Raw genomic sequence first — 17,245 nt, 5'->3', positions numbered from 1 at the left:
CTCCAAGGATCACTATGGGCATTTCAACATCCTCCAGTGGAATCTTCGGTGTGAAAGTTCTTGTTTGCAGCTTTCTGTAAAAGCCGGTGTTCCTGAAGATGCATACATCATGCACCTTCCCTGACCACCTAGCTTTGATGTCAGTGAAGCAACCCTGGTGATCCACAAGCACCTGCAATACCATAGAGAAGTACCCCTTTTTGTCAATGTACTCCATCACAAGATGATCCAGGGCCAAAATTGGGATATCCGTGCCATCTATTGCCCCACCACAATTAGGGAATCCCATTGCTGCAAAGCCAGCCACTATTTCTCAAACATTTCCAAGGGCCATAGTCTTTCATAAAAGGATGTGATTAGTGGCCCTGCACACTTGCATAAATGCAATACCCATGGTGGACTTCCTAATTCCAAACTAATTCACGACTGACCAGTAGCAGTCTGGAGTTGCTAGCTTCCACAAAGCAAATCAACACATGCTTCTCACTGAGAGGGCAGCTCTCATTTTGGTGCCCTTGTGCCACAGTGCTGGTGCAAGCTTCTCACACAGTTCCAGGAAGGTGGCTTTGCACATCCAAAAGTTCTGCAGCCACTGCTTGTCATCCCAGACCTGCATATTGATGCAATCCCACCACTCAGTGCTTGTTTCCTGAGCCCAAGAGCAATGGTCCACTGTGTGAAGCTGCTCCATGAATGCCAAAAGTAATCTGGCGTTGTTTCTTTCCATGGCACACAGCAGGGCAGGCACCTCAAATTTCTATTCAGATTTTGAAGTTTATGATATACTGCATGATCAGCATAAAATTGACCACAACAATAGAGAGCAGTGCAAGATCCATTTTTTCAGGAAGAGATGGAGGATGCAGAGTAAACAGGGGTGGTTTAAAAAGGGTGCAAAATGTAATTGGAAGCCCATGGAATGATGGGACGGAAAAAACTGCATCATGGACGTTGAGCCCACATCATAACGCTCTCTGATCCACTCTGCCTTCCCACAACTCCTAGCAGCAGAAGGTGGTGAGTTGCACTGAGATAGCTACCCAGCACTCACTCCTCTCACTGTCTATGCTAGAGCACCAACTGTGGACATGCTCCGCCAACAGAAGGAGCATTGTGTGAACATGCACAAGAGATGTAATTATAGCGGTTTATGATCATTGGCGTTACTTGCATCGACTTAACTCTGTAGTGTACACTACACCTCAGACATAGTCTGTCCACTAGGTGTCAAGCCTCTGCTACAAAATGGATGCTCTAATCCACAATGAAGGTTACAATCACCAATGGCATGCATAAAACAATATGGAATTCATAATTTGACACAGGCATATCCCCAAACTGTCAGAGTGACCCCTCCTTTCTGTCCTTCCCCAGAAGCTCCAACTTTCCCTTCTCCCTTTCATCAGAGACCATGTACTGGTCAGGCTGGAGATGGGGATTTCCATTGCTAGTTCTGAGAGACCAAGCCATTATGCTCTTATGGCAGAGTTCAGTCTCACAGGAAAATTGAAATCTGGGCCTGCAGACTCCCATCTGACCATGCAGCTATGGTACTCTTGTAGCACAAGTGCATTTGGAGCTGCCATAGAAAGAATGGAAGATGAGTGGTTTTCAAGGCTCTGCCCATTGCTTTACCTGCAGCAGGAGAACAATTACAGTGAGGAAGGTGAATCTGGGGTCATGCAACTTTCCTAGCTCCAATTTTCCTTTTCTCTACCCTAGGAGGCACAAAGCTCAGATTCTTCTTGCTGTACACATAAAGACATAAGAATGGGTCAGAACAATGGTCATGCTGGGTCAGAACAATGTTCCATCTATCACAGTATCCTGTCTTCTGACAGTGGCCAATGTCAGGTGCTTCAGAGGGAGTGAACAGAACAGGCAATCACTGAGTGATCCATCCCCTGTTGTCCATTCCCAGCTTCTGGCAATCAGAGGCTAGGGACACTCAGAATATGAGGTTGCATCCCTGACCATCCTGATTAATAGCCATTGATGGGCCTATCCTCCATGAACTTATCTAGTTCTTTTTTGAATCCTATTGTAGTTTTGGACTTCACAACATCCCCGACAATGAGTTCCACAGGTTGACTGCGCATGAGTTCCACAGGTTGACTGTGCACTGTGTGAAGAAGTACTTCTTATGCTGGTTTTAAACCTGCTGCCTATTGATTTCATTACATGAGCCCTGGTTCTTCTGTTATGTGAAGAGGCAAATAACACTTTCTTACTCACTTTCTCCACACCAGTCATGATTTTGTACATCTCCATCATATCTCCTCTTAGTTGTCTCTTTTCCAAGCTGAAAAGTCACAGTCTTTATCATCTCCTCTCATATGGAAGTTGTTCCATATCCTTAATCACTTTTGTTGCCCTTCTCTGTACTTTTTCCAATTCTAATTATATATATATATATATATATATATATATATATATATATATATATATTTGAGATGGGGTGACCAGAACTTCATACAGTATTCAAGGCATGGACAAAGAATGGATTTCTATAGTGGTATGATGATATTTTTCTGTCTTATTAGCTATCCCTTTCCTAATGGTTCCTAATATTCTGTTAGCTTTTTTGACTGCCACTGCACACTGAGCAGATGTTTTCAGAGATTGTAAAGTTTCATAAGGAACACCTGACACAGTCATGCACTTAGATATCCAAATGACATCAACTGACATCAAAAACTGTGGGTGCAAAGCAGAGGCCAACTTTTGAACATTTAGACCACTATATGTGAAGTATCTGAGCTAAATCTGTTGTGAGAATTATGGGCCATTTCTTGAGCTAAAATCAGCATAAGTTCAATGGAGGTGTGCTAATTTGCACCAACATAGGATCAGCACAACTACAACATAAATGTATCCATCTTTTGTGTATATGCAATATTATCCATAATATTGCAACAATGTAATTTTTAAAATTTCATTTCCTTGGTGTTGCATTATATTTGTATCTTAAGAGAACACTGTTAAAGTGCTATTGGAGGAGCTGGTAGCAAGCCCTAAATTTAGGTTGCATAACATTTTCCATTATAAAAGATTCTTGTGATCTTTTCTTTGATAAATTCTCACAACTCCATGGTATTCAGAAGGCCTTTGATATTTGGCGGGGGAATGGCTTTTTTTTTTCCCTCTCTTTTGGCTTCATGAAATACAGTTATGATTTGGCTGAGCTATGACATGTTAAAAAAACACATTCCATTCTCTCACTTGTGTTCCTCAGGAAAATTTGGACAGCCTGCCAAAAATCACTGAACGTTATGAGGCCAAGCTCTTGCTGCTGCTGGAGTGGGAGAGAGGAGAGACAGCCAGGCTGAGCGCTGCACATGCATCTCCAACCCAGCCTATGCTCTCAGTGGCCCATTCACATGCATACACATACTCCAAAGCACAACATGGGGTAGAAACTTCCCCAACATCCAGTTGTGGAGGGGGAAAGAGAGAAAGAGATGGGTACAGGGCTCCTCTCAGCCACTCCTTGGTGCCAATAGCCAGTCTCTCTCGCTGAGAGCAACACCTGGGGCAGAAGCTGCCCTAGTTCCTGAGGATGGGAGAGTGAGAAAGTCAGGCCTAGCTGGGTTTCCCCCCGAGTATCCCCTGGACTCAGCACCTGGACCAAGCAACCCATCCTCCCATCTGTAAAGAGAGCCCTCTTCCTTGCTAACTAATGTTGTTAGCCGTGTAGCTCAGGTAGTGGCAGTCTGTGGGTCCACCCCTTCTGATGATTCATGAGGGGGCAGAGGGGCTGTTACAGATGCACACAGTAGAATGTTTGTTCTTTTTTCTTAAACAAAAAAAATCACACACACCCTTCTATAATTCCCCCCTTCCCCAAAACCTAGGAAACTATGTTACAACAAACTACATTAAAATATGTTAATGTTGCAAAGCTCATGCAAACTTCATTCTGTCCTCTTGTGTGTGCATTATGATACAATCATTCAGCACACAGGGGCTACAAGAAGGCAGCCTGACATCAGGGCACTCTATTTACAAGGGGTTTTTTTTATATTTAAAAACCAACTACCTCTTCCTCTACCACAATTTAGAGGTCTAATTTTTTATATATTTTATATCATTTCTCATTGTTGCTTGTGAGATGCTAGTAATATCCATATTCCTCTCTGTTTTTGCCTCCGTTCTATTGCAAGTTATAAGAAATGACTTGTGGGTATGGTTTTGAAACCTAACCACCTCTCCACCACTCAAAAAGTTAGTACATATGAATGAACTTTGCAAACTATTAAGACAAATAGTGCAGGCTACATATTTGGCTGACTAACTTTGAGAATGTGAAGATGGGCAGGATTTGTTCCCTTATCTTTACATTTGTGTCATTTCCTTCAATTATACATTAAAACTGAAAAACGTCTAGCACAAGAGGCAGCTGACCCAGTACAGAAGTTTGTAAATTCAGAAACTTTCAAGGTTATTATTAAGGTCAGTGCACAAATTAGATTACTGAGTGGTATGCAGGTGACCCAGTAGTTTTCAGTCCAAGAAGACTGAAAAACTAGATTTTGAGAGAATAAATAAATGACATTTCTGATATAAGAAAGCTGAACAAGAAACAGAGTGTATGTTCATCTGTCTAAGATCAGAATCATGGTCAACCATCCTGCTGAAGGATGTCTCATGCTAATAGAACTTGTGATGTACTGGGTATCACATACAATAAACAAATACAATTCTCTTTCAGATTTTATAAACCAATGTTATAATAGAGCCTAATGAAAAGTATACTCAGAACACAGAATTGGGTCTCTGGGCCAGTTTTCCCCCTGTGCCTAGAAATGTCTGCTGACAGAGCATAAAAGAAGATAAGAAAGAAACAGAGAACCAGTTACTGTGTTGGATTTAGCTTGTTTTTCTTTTGAAGAGTCTTGCCCCAGATGCTGACTTACTGTTATTTCCGTTCAGATCCAATTCAATACATACTCACTGCTCAGGAGTGCATTGCTCGTTCCACACAACAACGTGAGGAAAGATATGACTCAGCACTTTCCCCCACAGACTTCCTCAATCCTTTGAGTGCCAGCTTTATAGGAGTGGGGTAGCAATTCTGCTACCTGCTCCAGTGATGGGGCCATTCAGTTATACAGTTACAAAGTAGCAAAGAAGCTGTGTCCTCAGCTGCAGGACTTTTGCTTTCACATGGAAACAATCCAACAGGATATATTTATCACGTAAACAGCAACAACGCCACTGACTTCAAGAGAGTTTGGCATGCATATGCTAGCAGAGGATTTGACCCTGAATAGACAACTTTAAATTACCTAAATTGGCTTTTTTAAGAAAAGCTAGCTGAAAGTCAAAGTGGTCATAAACTGACCATCAGAATGATTCAGCTTTGATTGTTTCAACCAAGCATTTTTAATATTGTGCCAGTTTTTCTGCATTTTAAAGCAGACTGTCCAAAAAGCTTCCTTGCCAGATGATTTTTCCCCTCTTTTCTTACCAGCTTCTGGTAATAAAGGGAATTGGGGGGGGGTATTTTTCTTTATTTGTTTCTTATTTTAAATGCTTGAATTTGCTTTGATCATGCTCAGTAATTTTTCTGTTAATTGCAGATCTGCTGTATGTTAGGGAAACCAAAAAAGCAACAGTCCGTGGCTGTTGTGTAAGAATGCTGCCGTCTCAGGGAAGCTAATCCCATTCAGTGGAAGCCTCGAGACTATACAATTAACTTCTTCACAGGGTGCTTTCCTTCATTCTCTATTGAGAAGAAAAACTAATTAAAAATCTTCATTGATAGCTTGTGTTTACATGTGACTATGTGAAAGTGCTGTATCAAACACTGAGGAGCTTAAATCCACAGAGTCTTGTGAGCCTGGCTAAAGCACACAGATTGAATTAAAACACACACACACACACACACACACACAAAATCCCAACCAATCCTAGACCTATATCAAAATAATGTTAAGGGTGCTGGACAAAAGCAAAGACATTTAGAAATAGAACTCTATGAAGACGGACCATCTCTCACCTTATTCATAGATATTACAGGATATCAGAGCTATGTGCTGTATTTCAATAGCTGCAATAAGTAGGTAAGCATGACAGTAAGGGTGGACTGGTTGCCATCACTACATAATTTTCCTTTGGTTTTGTTGGCTTAAATCAGGCCATGCTATTTAAAAGTTTGTTTGTTTTTTAATTTCAAAAAAGAACTATCCCTCCCTCCCACACTAAAGATTTTGCATTCACACAGGTATTGGGACTGACTCCACAGCAGCTTTATGCCAGATAGAGCAATACACATAGATTAGGTAGACAGGGAGAATTATTAATCAGAACTCCATGCTTTCTTCCAGGATTCAGACAGAGCATGCAGAGAACCCTTCAGACACATGGACAGCAGAAGAACCATATTTAGAGCTCTGAAAAGGCTCAAAAGGCACAGGCAGAGGATCACTGCTTTGTATATTTAAATATATCTTGCCAAGAAAAGTTACTACCCTTCTCATATAGAAATCGCAAGACAGAAGCAGAAGGGAGAAAAAGCAAACTTTTTTAGCACTTGAATTAGCTAGCCTTAATGAGCAAAGAGTACTCCAGACTTGTGTTCATCTTTGTATATTTTTATATTTAATACTGACTGTCTCTAGAAAAGAACAGCTGAGATTTCCTTTAGACGGTTGCGTTTATGTTCAAATTGTGACTACCTCATAGTTTTTGATGTGCATCTTTCTGGCATTTGAAGAAACAAGAATGACATCCTCTTCTTCCCACTATACACAGCATAAAGATTACCTTTATACATGAAAACCTATCAGATTTTCTGGACATAACTTTAGTCCTACTGTAACTCTATGAAACTACATCTCCAAGGACATCCTGAAAAGATTTATTCATGTGCTTAACATTAAGGACATGAGTAGCTTCATTGAATTCAATGGGATTACAAATTATGTTCTTAATTATAAAAACACTAAAGCCAACCTGGCAGTGTAAGGAAACCTCAGAACAAGTGTAAATTATGTTTACATTGAATAATGGTGTAAGGGGCCTTACTGTAAACGAGAGTCAGGCCCTTTATAAGCCTTCATATCAGATGAGATACCTGGCCTTACCATGAAGCCATGGTGGAATCCATACTGTGGAGGCAGTAGAGTCCTGGGGATGGCCCAGAATGTCCAGTTTACTGTAAGGGAATTTGTAGTGGGTTCACTGTTGAGGATGATAGCAGAATAGGACTTATGAGATTTTTTGTTTAGTCAGTTTATGTATGTATTTAGTTAGACTACAGATAAATATAGAAAACCCCCAGCCTAAGAGCCTCAGGTTCAATAACCTAATGATTAAAGCTGATGCTCTAAAGACTTTGAGGCTACAGGTTCAAGACCACAGGATGATCTGCTATTATTGTTATTAAACAGCAAATTATATTTACAATATCTTGCACTGGGGAAGTTAAGGCTGCTATCTCTAAGCAGAGCAGCCAAACAGTTGTAGCAGGAGTGCCTCTGGGTATAAGGATACAGACTTGTTCATAGGGTTTATAATCTTTCTTTTAAAGACAAACTATGTAAAACTGTAACCTTATACTCAGATCCTGCAAACACTCATGCAAGTGCATAAGTTACTCATGTGAGTAGCCCCATGGACTCCAGTAGGACTATTCAAGCAAGTAAAAGTATGTGTGATTAAGTGTTTGCAGGATTGGGGCCTTAGATACCATAGAATGAGTATTCTTGTTCAAGCCTGGGCATGTGAAGGATGCATATTAGCATTCTTTTGAAATAGCAAGCTAGTGAATGCCACTGGTTCAGTCACTGATACTTTAGTGTTTGGTTTAGTCAAGCATGTGGTATCATAGCAGCCTGTCACTCCCACTACATGTTTTTGTAGATATTGGAAGAAAACATTTCAGAGACTTGGGGCTGTGATGTTTAAAATTAAGTGAGGCAAATTAACATAAAAAACAGACCCAAAGGGAACAAGAAAGCATTATCCCCCAATAAGTGGGGATGAGAATATTTACCTACCTCACAAGGGTGTTGTGAGCTTCAGTTGATTAGAGCAGGGATCAGCAACCTTTGGCATACAGCCCGTCAGGGTAAGCCCCCTGGTGGGCCAGGACGGTTTGTTTACCTGCCGCATCCACAGGTTCGGCCGATCCCAGCTCCCACTGGCCGCGGTTTGCCGCTCCAGGCCAATGGGGGCTGTGGGAAGCAGCAACCAGCCCATCCCTCAGCCCACACCACTTCCCGCAGCCCCCATTGGCCTGGAGCGGCAAACCGCGGCCAGTGGGAGCTGTGATCGGCTGAACCTGTGGATGCGGCAGGTAAACAAACCGGCCCGGCCCACCAAGTGGCTTACCCTGGCAGACCACATGCCAAAGGTTTCCAATCCCTGGGTTAGAGCAAGACTGTTCCCAGCTCTGCATAAGTCCACATGGGTAGAAGAGAGCACAAGGGACCTTCTCTCTCTCGTGTCTGCACAGAGGCCAGGCACAGTTGCCTTCCATAGTCTTCCTTAAAGACTGTATAAGCCTAACAACCTAGGCAGAGTTAGTTCCCCCAAATAGTTCTGGAGCTAGTCCCACTTGGGTGTGTGTGGATGGAAGTGCATGCTGCTTCCTGTCAAAGGGTGACACTGTGGCTGCTCCAGCCCAGTCATTCACCTTCGGCCTGCATCATGTGTAGGCATTTATACCAGTGCAAAGTGAGAGCCAAGCGGTGTAAAATGCTACCAAATCAGATGACCGCATTTAACACACAATTTGAATTGGTCAAATGGCTACACAAAGTACCAGGCAATGGTGAATTGGACCCATTGTGTCTACAGAAGCACAATGAGCCTGATTTTCCATTCCACCAGAGTAACCTCACCACAATCAATAGTGTAAATTTGGTGTAACAGTGGAAAATTAGGTCCATTATTCCAGCACCTCCAGTAGGGTGTTGTGCCTCCAATCTGCCCTGTCAAATGTGTCCTTAATGTTTAAAAAAACAAAACAAAACCACACTTGGAGACCCTCAGATGGAAGGTACAAAAACAAAAGAAAATACAGAGCGCACACTCACACAAAAAACAAACCAACCACCACCATAGCAAAACAGCAGAATAAAAGAGGTGGTCCAATGAAGTGAGCTGTAGCTCATGAAAGCTTATGCTCAAATAAATTTGTTAGTCTCTAAGGTGCCTTTTCTTTTTGAGTAGTAAAAAGACATCCTTTAAAAATTGGAAGTCAAACCCTAAGGAGAAAAACAGAAAGGAGTATAAACTCCGGCAAGTCAAGTGTAAAAGTTTAATTAGGCAGGCCAAAAATGAATGCAACTGTGGCAGTGGCAGCAGGCCCCTGGGGTCCTTTTAAATTGCCCGGGCCCCTGAGCAATTGCCCCCTTTGCTCCCCCCTATCAGCGGGCCTGCAGGTGTCAATAGAGGAGGTTTGGGAACAAATTGATAGATTAAACAGTAATAAGTTACCAGGATCAGATGGTATCCACCCAAGAGTTCTGAAGGTAACCAAAAATAAAATTACAGAACTACTAATTGGGGTATGTAACCTATTGCTTAACTCAGCCCCTGTACCAGATGACTGGAGGATAGCTAACATGATGCCAATTTTTTAAAAAGACTCCAGAGGCATTTGTGGCAGTTACATGCCAGTAAGCCTAACTTCAGTACCAGGCAAATTGGTGGAAACTATGGTAAAAAACAGAATTATCAGACACTTAGATGAACACCATTTATTGGGGAAGAGTCAACACAACTTTTGTAAAGGAAAAGCATGTCTCATCGATCTATTAGAATTATTTGAAGGTGTCAACAAACGTGAACAAGCGTGATCCAGTGGATATAATGCACCTGGACTTTCAGAAAGCCTTTGACAAGGTCCCTCACCAAAGGCTCTTAAACAAAATTAGCAGTCCTAGGATAAGAGGGAAGGTTCTCTCATGGATTGGTAACTGGTTAAAAGATAGGAAACAAAGGATAGGACCAAAAGGTCAGTTTTCACAGTAGAGAGAGGTAAATAGCAAGATCCTCCAAGGATCTGCATTGGGACCAGTGCTGTTCAACATATTCTTAAATGATTTGTAAAAAGGGGTAAACAGTGAGATGGCAAAGTTAGCAGATGATACAAAACTACTCAAGATAGTTAGGTCCAAAGCAGACTGCGAAGAGTTACAAAGCGATCTCACTAAACTGGGTGACAAGGCAAGAAAATGGCAGACAGATTCAGTGTTGATAAATGCAAAGTAATGCACATTGGAAAAAATAATCCCAGTATAACAGGGATCTTGGAGGGCCAGTTGGCCTAGTTGTTGGAACACTTGAGTTCTGGCCTTTTGCTTCCCTGATCGAGGTGTCTCAGTTTTTAGGGCCGTGGAGTAGGGGTACCTGTGCCCTCCTACTCCACCATGTCCCAGCCCAGGGCCTTGCGCGAGTCCACCCCTGAATAGGGGACCTCCCAATGGGGAGTCTATGTCCACTGCCCTGGGCTACTTCCTACTGTTGTCCCTTCAGTTTGGGGTGTGGCCCCTATAGTCCAAGTCACTGTGGTGGCTTATCTCTAGAAGTGCCCTCTTGTGGAATTTGGGTGGCATTCTGCTGCGGTCCCATGTTCCTCCAGGTGGGGCAGCCATAAGTTTGGCAGGGCTGGAACCCCACAAGGTCTCGATGCCTCAGTCATGCCGTTATTTCTTAGGCTGGGTGCTTCTAAGTCTCTTCGGCCAGGGAGTTGGTACTTATTTCCTTGTGACTGCCTTGGCTGGCAGCCTAGTAACGCTTCCCCTCAGGGAGGGAGGCAGCAAGCTCCTGCCTTTTCACCAGTCAGCCCCAAACTGAGCCAGACTCCCTCCTTTCCTCCTCCACCCCTCCAGGCCTGGCATTGGTTGCAAGTATAACAGGGCAAAGCTAACTGGGCCCAAAGTCTTTCTTTCATCCCTTCCCTGCTGGTGGTGATCTCTCTGCTTCATCACATGCAACTATACATACAAAATGATGGGGTCTAAATTAGTTGGTATTACTCAAAGAGATCTTGGAGTCATCATGCATAGTTCTCTGAAAACATGGCTCAAGGTGTAGTGACAGTCAAAAAAGATAACAATGTTAGGAATCATTAGGAAAAAGGTAGCTAATAAGGCAGTAAATATCATAGTACCACTATATACATTTTTGGTACACCCACACCTTGAATACTGTGTGCAGATCTGGTCGCCCCATTTCAAAAAAAGTTGTATTAGAATTGGAAAAAGTACTGAGAAGGGCAAGAAAAATGATTAGTGGTATGGAACAGTTTACAGCTTCCATATGAGGAGTGAACAACAACACTGGGACTGTTCAGCTTAGAAAAGAGATGATGGGGATATGATTGAGGTCTGTAAAATCATGAATGGTGAGGAGAAAATGAATAAGGAAGTGTTATTTACTCCTTCAAATAACATATGAACCAAACGTCACCCAATCAAATTAATAGGCAGCAGGTTTAAAACATACAGAAGGAAGAACTTTTTCACACAATGCGCAGTCAACCTGTTGAACTCCCCAGGGGATATTGTGAAGACCAAAAGTAAAACTGGTTCAAAAAAGAATTAGATAAGTTCATGGAGTACAAGTTCCTCAAAGGCCATTAGCCAAGATGGTCAGGGACGCAACCCCATGCTCTGGATGTCCCTAAACCTCTGAATGCTAGAAGTTGCGAGTGGATGACAAGGGATGGATCATTCAATAAATTGCCCTATTCTGTTCACTCCCTCTGAAGCATCTGGGTCCAGCCACTGTTGGAAGACTGGATTAGATAGACCATTGGTCTGACCCAGAATGGCCATTCTTATGAATATTCCTCACTCACATGAGTAGGCTCATTGACCAAGGCTATGTTTACACTACTGTGGTAAGTTGACCTACACTATGTGTGACGTTGCACTCCATATGTTTATGGAAATATGTTTATGAGTGTGAATATATGTAACTGGACTATGCTTTATGCAAAAGGTCTCTTGTAAGATATCATTACAAAGCTTATAATCTACTGAGCGTGTTCATCCTATTTGTACGAATGTATCATTCTTGTATCCGAAGCTAGAAATATGAAGTATTACTCTGAAGTCCTATTGTAATTATGCAAAGTGTGGGCCATTAATGGTGGCTTGGAATCTTGATGGCTCCCATTGATTAGGACAATTGGTTGTAAATGGCTCTGTTTACTTGCAAACCTTCCTGGGTATGTGCAGGCCAGCCCTGGAAGAAAGAAGGCTAGGGTCTCACAGGACATGTGACCATGTCACATGATACTGGAATCCATCTTAAACCTGGTGCTTTTCCATTTAGGAGGAGGGGTGGGGACCCAAAGAGAGACAAAAGATTCCCGCCTTGTGCCAAAGCTATAAAAGGGGGTGGAACAGAACAAAGGGGGTCCCAGTCATGTGAAATCCCCTGCCGTTCACCTAAGATGCCTGCTGGAACTAACAAGGTCTGTACTAGGGGAAAGGATTGGGCCTAGACTAGGAAGGAGTCTAGTCTGTGAAAGAAGCTTATTGGAACATCTCTGAGGGCGAGATATTACCTGTATTCATTTTCTTAATGTATTAGGCTTAGACCTTCGTGTTTTGTTTTATTTTGCTTGATAACTTACTTTGTTGTGTCTGTTATTACTTGAAAGAACTTAAATCCTACTTTTTATACTTCATAAAATCACTTTTGTTTATTAGTAAACCCAGAGTAAGTGATTAATACCTGGGGGAGCAAACAGCTGTTCATATCTCTCTAGAAGTGTTATAGAGGGTGAACAATTTATGAGTTTACCCTGTATAAGCTTTATACAGAGTAAAATGGATTTATTTGGGATTGGGAACTGGGTGTCTGGGTGCTGGAGATAAGTGAAAACAGCTCTGCAGGTTACCTAAAGTCTGCAGCTTTGAGGGCGTGGACCAGACCTGGGTCTGTGTTGCAGCAGGCTAGCATTTCTGGCTCAACCAAACAGGGTTCTGGAGTCCCAGGCTGGCAGGGAAAATGCACTCAGAGGTAACTTCAGCATGTCAGGTGACAGTCCCAAGGGAGTCTCTGTGACCGAACCGGTCACATTATGTAACTCCAGCTACGTGAATAACATGGCTGGAGTCGACATACCTTAGGTTGAGTTACTGTGGGGTCTACACCGTGGGGGGTCGAAGGGAGAAACTCTCCTGTCGACTTACCTTACTCTTCTCATTGGGGGTAGAGTACGGGATTGACTGGAGAGCGATCTGCTGTCAATTTGGCAGGTCTTCACTAGACCTGCTAGATCGACCGCTGGTGGATTGATCTTAAAGCGTTGATCCCGGCTGTAGTGTAGACCTGCCCTAAGGGTGTGTTAGGGCTGTATAATAAAATCCTGAGTTTGTCATAAAGAGAAATCTTAAAAATACATGTATATAATTTATATCATGGAAAGATATTTGTCTTACTTTTAAATGATATATCAGCTATCAATTTCAGAACTTTCCAGACTTGCCTCTTATACGAAAATACTTTGTTCAGTCTTTTGGAAGAGAATACCTTACAAATATGATGTACTTTACACTTACTCTGAATAGATATAAAATCAGTAGTTTTAGGATTCTGTGTTCCCAGTGGTTTTAAAGAATAAATTATTACAAAAAAAAAATGCATAGATGCATGAATGTGTGTCTATTTGTGTGAGTGCATGCATGTGCCAGTCTCCCACTGAATGATTTCATTTAGTAAACACAATATATTGATAATCAAATGCTTGGTTATTCAACTGTACAATAGCCTAAATTTTCAAAAGTGACTAGTGATTTTGGGTGCTTCATGTTTTGGGTGCCTACTCTAAGACATTTTATATCATCTTGCATATGAGACATTTACAGCATCCTGTATACACGTGCATGAGTAACTTTACATATGAAGGTAATGTGGTTGGTGGAAAAAATAAGGGAGGGTTGATATTCAGAGAGTAGGTGCTTCAGCATTTTTGATATCAAGGCCCTTTAAGGTGTCTCAGGTTGGGTACCTAAAAGTTGAAACATCAAAATTACTAGTTTCTATTGGTTCCAGAGTAGCAGTCGTGTTAGTCTGTATCCGAAAAAGAAAACGAGGACTTGTGACACCTTAGAGACTAAAATTTATTTGAGCATAAGCTTTTGTAAGCTACAGCCCACTTCATCGGATGCATTCGATGAAGTGGGCTGTAGCTCACGAAAGCTTATGCTCACATAAATTTGTTAGTCTCTAAGGTGCCACAAGTCCTCCTTTAGTTTCTATTGGTAATTTCTTTCATTTTTACTGGGTTTCATGAAGATGTTGACTACAGAACATATTGGGCTAATTCTAGCTTTTAAACAGCACAGTCATTTTATTACAGCAACAAAAAATTCCATCAGTGCCCCTCCCCCACCCGCCCCCCACCACACCAGTTATATGTGTATATGCAGGATCAGGTCCTAGGACAAGAAGCTTGCATGCGGTTAATTTTTATTTCTTTAGGCCTTTTCTAACATGTCCTGGGCAGAGGTTAAGTTAATCAGGAAACATTTTCCAAGGCTGGAAAAAGTATTGGAAAATCTATTGACTAAAGAGATATAGTAAGTGTAAAAAGTGTATTTTATTATTTTCTTTTCTTTGGGTCAAAGCCTATATTTAAAAAAGGGAAAGAAAAAGAAGATGAAAAACAGTAATGACCACTGATTAAATTGATAGTGAAGTTATAAAGGAGAACTATATATAGTTCACACCATGTCTTCAACTGTTGTATTATCATTCCTAATTATACATTTTTGTCACTTGATGCTAGGATTTCAGAGCCAAACAGCCACAGAATGTTTATCTCATTTATTGTTTAATATATAACTAGCATGATTCTGAATTTACAACTTAAATCAAGGAACACACACAGTTCATCGGTGCTGCTTTCATGATCCTCCTCTTTCATTCCTTTTCAAAAGGCAGCTTTATTCATAGAAAATTACACATGGTGGACCCAATCCTTACTCTTCTATTCTGGCATTACTCACACAAATATTCCCATTGACTTTAATGGAACTACTCTGAAGTGGGCTGTAGCTCATGAAAGCTTATGCTCTAATAAATTTGTCAGTCTCTAAGGTGCCACAAGTACTTCTGTTCTTTTTATGTAAAGAAAGTGTTTGCAGGATTGGGCCAACTATTTCCATAGTAAAATCACTCTTTAGCATTATTACTTAGAGAATTATTATTTGTTTACTTTACTATCTGTAGTGAGCCCAAAATGGACAGTTAACTTTACATGCACATAGAAGACAAGCCTCCTGTCTTAAGGCATTTGCTATCAATTCACTGTGAAAACAAAACCACGTATACTATTTGAAATAGCAACTTTCAGTCTGAAGAAAGAGTTAATGGCAGGGTAATAATTGTGCTATAAGAGAAATTGCCTGTTGCAAAATGCACAAGATATTAAATGCCGCTCCTTTAATCACAGTAGTGCATGTTTTTATAAAAGACGAAACAAAGACAAGTACTTACGTTTCTAGGTTTAGTCTGCGAGGCTGTTTACTGAGTGGCTGTCTACTTTATAGACCTTATCTACCCACTGATGCTTTGCTCTTGTTTGACAGGCTAGTTAATCTACAAGGCAGGATGGAATGTGTGCTCTTGCACTTGCTGTTCTTTTATGTTTTCTAGACGCCAACAGCTCAGGCTGTTTCTATGACAACCAGGAGAGCAGCCCAGCCTACAAATTTCAATAACAACACAGCAGGATAAGTACCTGTCTTTATTAGCTCTGTCCATACTTCTGATTGGTAGCATTATACTTATCTTGAAAATAGAAAAGGAGTACTTGTGGCACCTTAGAGACTAACAAATTTATTAGAGCATAAGCTTTCGTGAGCTACAGCTCACTTCATCGGATGCATCCGATGAAGTGAGCTGTAGCTCACGAAAGCTTATGCTCTAATAAATTTGTTAGTCTCTAAGGTGCCACAAGTACTCCTTTTCTTTTTGCGAATACAGACTAACACGGCTTCTATCTTGAAAATGTGTCCCACACACAAATGTGTCATACTATGGTTGTAATATATGAAAGCAAACACGGAGCCCTGAACTTTAATTGTGGCAGGCTAACAAAACAGACATTGTGCAGCAGACATGCTCTCAGTGCACAAATAGTTTACATTTAAATATTTAGGACCAAGTTAAAACTGCCCCAGAGCCGCTGCTCTGAAAGAATGGTGAGAAAAGGCTCACTGAATCCTTCCCTGCCCCATGCAATCTGCTCATGCTGGGAGAGCAGCTCTGAGGGGAGTGCACACGATAGCTTTAGTACAGGTAGGGCACAGCTTCCAAGGGTGCTTCTCTAGCGCCACTGTGCTCAACCTGGGTGGAAATTCCATAAACTACATCAGAATCCTTCTGCTGCTTTCTGCTGGCTTGGACTAGGCTCGGTTGGTTTAAAGTGGAAAGCCAGTAGCTCCAGGAATGCTAGTACCCAAAACCCGTTGCTCCTTTCCAAAACCTATTTGGTCAGCTGGAACTGGTCAGAACAAACTGCAGATTTTCAGATGGAATTTCCCCTAAGCTACTCAAGCGTAATGCCTTCGTCAACCACTTCTCAGGTGCTGCAGCTGTTCCCACCTGACCTGGTGTTCCAAGTAGCAATACAGACCTATGTCACTTGGTCAGTGTCATTGTTATCCACATAGGACCCAAACCTGCGAACATATATTATCGAAGTGTAGTGCTCATCACCTGGAGTTGTCAATGGGACTAGTAGCAAGGGTTTGAAGGACCACATATGTATCAGCAGAGCTCACGGTCACAAGGATGCATAGTTAGAGAAATCCCCATAAATCCTGAGACAACAGAGCAAGAGGCAAAAGTTCTCTGGCAGGGCATTAGCATGGAATAAATAGCAGAGTGTGACGGGGCAAGGCCAGATGGCTATAGAAAAGTAGTGGGAGATAGATATATTAGCTCCAGGCTAAACAAATCCCTGGTACCAGGATAAGTGAAATGGCAGCTGCTCCAGGTCAATTAAGACACTGGGGGCCAATTAAGAACTTTCCAGAAGGCAGAGAAAATGCCAGGTTGATTGGGACACCTGAAGCCAACCAGAGACTGACTGAAACTAGTTAAAAGCCTCCCAGTTAGTCAGGTGGGGGTAGATGTCAGGAGCTGTGGGAGGAAGTTGTGCTGTTGGAGAGACTGAGCAGTACACACTATATCAGGCACAAGGAAGGAGGCCCTGAGGTAAGGGTGAAGTGGAGCTTGAGGAAGTAGCCCAGGGAATTGTATGTGTCAT

At 41.9% G+C, this 17,245-nt stretch overlaps 1 protein-coding gene across 6 annotated transcripts in view; it reads right to left on the bottom strand.

The window, feature by feature from the left end:
• Window positions 1-16,711, bottom strand: part of C1H21orf62 (chromosome 1 C21orf62 homolog) — a 34,438-nt gene extending 17,727 nt beyond the window's left edge. The window contains exons 1-3 of one of the 6 annotated variants that reach the window (XM_043508534.1): window positions 15,469-15,625; window positions 13,161-13,299; window positions 7,089-7,159 (exon numbers count right to left, since the gene is read on the bottom strand). The gene's annotated coding sequence lies outside the window, so the exon portion shown is untranslated. Of the gene's footprint in view, window positions 1-7,088; window positions 7,160-13,160; window positions 13,322-15,468; window positions 15,628-16,692 lie in introns of those variants that run through there. The other 5 variants (XM_043508538.1, XM_043508526.1, XM_043508521.1 and 2 more) reach the window with 5 other exon arrangements.
• Window positions 16,712-17,245: the final 534 nt, after the last annotated feature.

Source organism: Dermochelys coriacea, chromosome 1 (assembly GCF_009764565.3).
Source record: "Dermochelys coriacea isolate rDerCor1 chromosome 1, rDerCor1.pri.v4, whole genome shotgun sequence".
NCBI lineage: Eukaryota > Metazoa > Chordata > Testudines > Dermochelyidae > Dermochelys > Dermochelys coriacea.
Note: the sequence above shows the minus strand (reverse complement) of the source record. Positions and strands in the feature narration are given on the sequence as shown.